Source organism: Pteropus alecto, unplaced genomic scaffold (genome assembly GCF_000325575.1).
Source record: "Pteropus alecto unplaced genomic scaffold, ASM32557v1 scaffold270, whole genome shotgun sequence".
Classification (NCBI taxonomy): Eukaryota; Metazoa; Chordata; class Mammalia; order Chiroptera; family Pteropodidae; genus Pteropus; species Pteropus alecto.
Window position 1 is genome coordinate 6156646 of NW_006430735.1, and position 5950 is coordinate 6162595.

At 39.6% G+C, this 5950-nt stretch overlaps 1 pseudogene; it reads right to left on the reverse strand.

Moving 5' to 3' along the window:
- The window catches only part of LOC102887553, a 40516-nt pseudogene extending 35527 nt beyond the window's left edge, over positions 1 to 4989 (reverse strand).
- Positions 4990 to 5950: the final 961 nt, after the last annotated feature.

The following is a 5950-nucleotide window of genomic DNA, read 5'->3' on the forward strand; positions in this document are numbered from 1 at the left end:
GTCTCAGAACCCCCTCCTTTACTTAACCACCTACCACAGCCTAACTTCATTCCATCACAGCCTTGCTTCATTTCAAGTTCCTCGCACCAACCTTCCCTCTCTTCCTCCAATTCCACCAAATCTCCCACACCCCCTGTATGTGCCCCCCTGCACACACCCCTCACTGCAGTCCACCCCAGGTGAGTATCTACATTTCCTCTCTCCCTGGCTGCTTCTCCTCAGTTTCCCAGACTGTGAGAAGAGAAAAACCTGTTTTCACTTAAGGCTTTGGTCACACACAGATGCCTTTTCCATTACTCTTGTTTTTCCTCTTGAAGTGTAACATTTCCAATTAACTCTCCACAGGGGAGGAGGCCCTGCTTTAACCACTCCCACATGGGTGGGGGGCAGGGTCCTTGGAGGCCTGCCCTGGACTGCCTGCTGCTGACCCCTAAACAGGCTGCAACAGGAGCTTCCTTAGCTTTAGAGTAGGGAGAGTGACCCTATGATACAGTTTGAGGACATGTGGCAGGTTTGCCCACCTTTGTGGCTAAGGTCTGTGCAATGGATACTCTTCTAAGATCTTACTGATCTTGACATCCTGAAGGTAGTAAATTTACCTTGTCTATTGAGGACATGGAATTAATCTTGCTCTTAGAACCTAGGAGAAGAGTTAGAAAATATAGACTGTAACAGACCCATGAAAATCAAAAGAATCTCCTCATGGAGTTTCACTTTTGTGCATATCTCAATAGCTTATAATTTCCCCCACGAATTATAGTAGCGTGTAAGTGAAAATGTTAGAGTTCATTTTGTACCCTAAGGAGAATTTATATCATTGCCCATATGATATAAGAAAATACACAAAGTTGCTTTGAAATCTGGATGCTGAGCTGTTAATCACTAGTCGGAGGTGGGATAGCCCCACATACAGGAAGTTCAAATTTGGACCTTGAGGAAATGGAAGAGTGGCATTTCATGGGTCCTGAAAGTTGGTCAAAATTGTCAAAATTGCAAGTGCTAACTTGTAAATGTCAGGCGTTAGCTGTGATAAGTCCTTGGTGTGATTTCCGTGTGCCAGGAGTTGCACTCAGAATCACTGTGAAGTTTGTCAGATGGGTGATCTCCATGAATTTGCATTACATCAGAACTTCCATGGAGAAATCCCATCTGTGTGGACTGCCCAGACTCCATCTCTTTGCCTATTTGAAGCTCCACTTCCAGAATCCTTGGTACTGGGTCTCATGGGCAGGAGATTGACCTGATTGATTCTGGGGATGGGAAAAAGAATTGAATGAAGCATACGCACTTTGGTAACAGGAAGAACAATAGTCACAGGAACTGGGAAGTGAGAAACAGCAGGGGGATGAGAGGAATTTAGTTTGAAGGGAGGGACTAGAGATTCCTGTCAAATGTGAGGCCCTGAGAACTCTGACAAGTGAAGGACACATGCTGTTTATAATCTTAAGTAGGCTTGATTATACCTTGAAAGCTCAGTACTCCTCAGACACCTGAGTCCAATTATCTAGGGCTCCATCTACCCAGAAGAGAAGCTGCATCTGGCTCTGATTTCCAGCCTGACTTCACTCTCTCCAGACGCTCATCCCTTTCTGACATGAATTTTAAAAACTACAGGTGGTAGAAGGGGCCCTGGCTGTTGACATGTACCCTCCAGAAATATGTTCACTTTTTCATATTTTATATCTGCCTTAAGTTTTACCACCAGTAACTTATTCCTCTGCACAATTCGTCCTGGTAACAGTGTCTGCACACTGAGGTGCTTCCCTTGTGCCACCCCATCCTCCCCACCCCCCCCGCTTTATTGAGATATAGTTAACATATAACACTGTGTACATTTAAAGTTTACAGTGTAATAGTTTGATATAGTAGGTATGCCCTGCAAAATAATTACCACAATAAGGTCAGTTAATTCACCCCATGTAGTTACATTTTTGTGTATGTGTGGTGATAAATTTTAAGATTTACTCTCATAGCAACTTTAAAGTATGCAATGCAGTATCGTTAACTATAGTTGCCATGCTATACTTCAAATCCCCAGAACTTATTCCTTTTATAACCAGAAGCTTGTACCTGTTGACCATCTTTACACATTCCGCCTCGCTGAATTTGTTTTTTAGCTTTTGAGTTGTATGAGTTTCTTATGTATTTTGGATATTAACCCCTTATCAGATATATGATTTACAAATATTTTCTCCTATTCTGTAGGTTGCTTTTTTATTTTATTGATGATTTTCTCTCCTGTGAAAAAGCTTTTTACTTGTTTATTTTTGCTTTTATTCCTTGTGCTTTTGATGTCATATTCATAAAATCATTGCCAAGATCAATGTCAAGAAGCTTTTTATGTTCTAGGAGTTTTATGGTCTTCTATTTAAGTCTTTAACTTTTGACTGATGCGAAATAAGTGTTCAGTTTCATTCTTTTTTATGTGGGTTATTTTAAGGGCATAAAGGTGATTTAAAATCCTTAGAAAATGGAAAAGTGGATCAGGCAATATTCATTGCATTCAGATCACATTAATGGGTGCTTTGGAGAGAAAATAGAAAAAATATGGTGTCTAAAAGCAAACATTTCAAATGGAGTGGCAGAATTCAACCATGTGGACAGGAAAATTAGATGCTTAAGCACTGAGGCTAGTTGAGGAGGAAACCTGGATCTTCTTTTAATAGGTAGTTAGGGAAAGCTTTCTGAAATGATACATTTAAGCAGAGACCTGAAGAACGGAAAAGAGCCGACCTTAGAAAGAACAGATGGAAATTAGAGGAACCCTAATGTGCAAGTCCCTGAGGCTAGAATTTGTTCAAGGAATTGAAAGATCATTGTGACTAAAGCTTAGTTTTAAAAACATAGTGAGAGGATTCTGGGAAAACATGGTGGAGTGAGAGACATCCTCAGATCTCTCCCCTTGAAACAACAATAAACTAAACATCTAAAACTCAACAAAAAACACCGAAACTGCACACCAGCATGTCTGAGTGTGGGATCTGCACATAAGAGCTACCATAGGTCAGAACCCCAGGTGTTGGCGGTGGACTGGGACAAATAAAGAAGCTGCCTCTCACAGCCGCAGGAGCTCCCTGCAGGAGGAGGGGGAGGGGTGAAGGTGCAGCGACTTTCCTCATCAGCCCTGCCTGGAAGTGCCGAGACTTTTCTGCGCAGCCGGCTACAGGGCTCAGTCATCAGGGCAGAAAGCAGAGAAGCGGGATGGGACAGCAGAGAAAGAACAGTTGATTTCTACCAGCTGCGGTTGCAAAACTGAGGCTGAGCTGCAGCCCCCAGTCCCCAACCTAGAGGGCCCCTCCCCTCATATCCTCCAAGACTGATCACCGCGGAGCCCCGGGGGAATCTGTACAAACGCTACCAAAACTGTCACTAATACTGACAGGGACTGAAACTGAGAGTAGCGAGTGTGATTAAAATCTACAAGAAAATAAAAGACATTAGGTTTCATATAAAGCAGGGATCCAAGAGGCTTAGACGCCACCTACTTTAAACCAAAAGAAAAGTGCCTTATTTGCAGCAGGCTAAACAGAGACCTTTATATAATAAATCTTTCTGGAAAATAAAAACATAATGAGATAATACTACATATAAAATTTCAAATACTGCATTTTTACTTAATATAAATGCATTTCTTACATTATTTTCTTTCAAAAATGCAGTTTTAATGATATAATATTCTATAAATGTAATACAATTTGTATAACTATATCCTTCAAAAAATAGTTTTCAAGTTTTTGTTTTTACAAATAATGATAGCATAGACAGCTTTATACATAACTACATAAATATACATATATACATAATTTTTGTCTGAATTCTTTTTTTTCTTCAGGAAAATTGCCGAGAGTGAAACAACTTTTTGGTGGATAAACGTTTTCAAACCAAACTGCCCTCCATAAAGTTGCCCTATACTACTGTTTCACCAGCAGTATATGGAGTCCATTCGAGAGACAGTAATAATTTGAGTAGGATTTTAAAATGTTAACTATTAAATAGAAATCCTTGATGTAGGAAACAATTAACTTTATTAAGAAATGTTAGAAGTTGTTTCAAAATATGTAAACCTGAATATATGTAAGAATAAGTGTAACGTAAAAGTGTTATCTCAAATCAATATGTGGCTTTGGGAAAATTGTTTATTTGGAAAAAACAAAATTGTCTCCTTACCACATACCATATACTGAAATACATTCCAGATGGATTAAAGAGGTATATTAAAAAAAAAAAAGGTAAACTGAAAAAAAAAAACTCTTAAGAAAATATAGTGCATGCTTATCATATTATAGGGAAGGGAAGCAAAAAAGCCAGGAAAGAAAACAGAAAGTAAGAGATTAAAGGATCTTACTGCATAAAATTCAAAACTCTTCTATTTTAAAAGTCCTATCAACAACAGTTTATCCTCTGAGGATAAAATAGGTACACTAGGAAGTTTCTTTTTTGTTTTTGTTGTTGCTGTTTATTTAGATATGATTGACATACAACATCATATTAGTTTCAGGTGTACAACATAATTATTCGATGTTTGTATATATTGCGAAAGGATCACCATAAGTCTAGTTAGCAACCATCGCCGTACAGAGCTACATTTTTTTTTCCTGGTGATGAAAACTTTTAAGATCTACTCTCTTATAGGAGATTTCTTTATAGTAATAGCTAATGCATATTGAGTGTCTGCCAGGCACTCTGCTAAGCACTTAATTTGCTTTTTTTATTATTTACTTCTGCCAAGTGAATACTATTACTATCAACCCCTGGCTCGGAGGTGCTGGAATCACCAGCAGTAAGTAGTAAGCTAAGCTGAACCTGGGTGGTCTCAGTCAAGGTCTCAACTTACCCAGGATACTTACTGGCCCCAAGACTCTGCTCCTCACTCTCCTTTTCTATAACTTCTTCAAGAATAACCCTGGCCTGCTTGCCAGTCACCTGCCCACCAATGGCCACAGAATAGCACATTGTGATCTCAGTAGTTCCGAGACCAAAGATGGCCATTTTATGGGCACTGGTCCCCTCTTTCTCCTCCACTGTCTAAGCCAATCCAGGAGAAGTCACCATAGAAAAAAGAAAATATTATTTGAGCTTGTATCACGATCCAAAAATTGCCTCCTCTGAACTGAGACAGAAAGCTAATAATGTTTATCAAAAAAGATTATACTTGTCAGCGAAGAGTCTTTTTCAGGCTGTAAGACAAACAAAGGAAATTGCTGGCTGCCCTCTTGGCTGGTCCCTAGGCAGGGTGTCTGCACGGGGCTGATACTGTGTGCTCTGTCCACCGCTGGAGAAAACAAGTGGCTGACTTCATCCAGCTTCCAATCCTGCCCAGACAGGCACCAGCTCTCAGCCACGGACATCTTTCTTCATGTATTTTTATTATAAGAAGCTATTCAAGGACGGCTAAGGGAGTAGAAAGAAATGATTTCTCAGAAAAGATTTAAAAGGCTAAATATGTATAATATTGTTAAACAGTGACTAACACTGGCCCCTTCAGCTCCTTGGGAGCTCCATTGGGCCAAGGCATTGTTTAGGCTGGCCTACCAGCCAAGGATCAGGAGATTGCTCACCCCCATGTGGCCTTCATCCATCAGCTGTCTCTTCCTCATTTACTTGTGGAAAGAGCACAGACCAAGACTTGGGTTCAAATTCTGATGCCACTTATTAGCTGTGTGGTCTTTAGCAAAATCTGTAACTTAAGACTTAATCCTATATCTCAGTGTCATGATAAAGGTATAATATTTCCTCCCTCTTGGAAGTGGTTCAAGGATTAGTGATGTAAGGTGTTCCATAAATGTTAACTTATTTTCAGAATTAAACTTACCTCTCACTCCTACTAATTTTCCTGACTTCTCTTTCTGTCCCTCTCTGTCCCTCTCTCTGTATCTTAATAATAAAGAAAATTATCAAAGTAATAAAAGCACATTGTTGAAAAAATAATACTAAAGAGACAATAACGAAA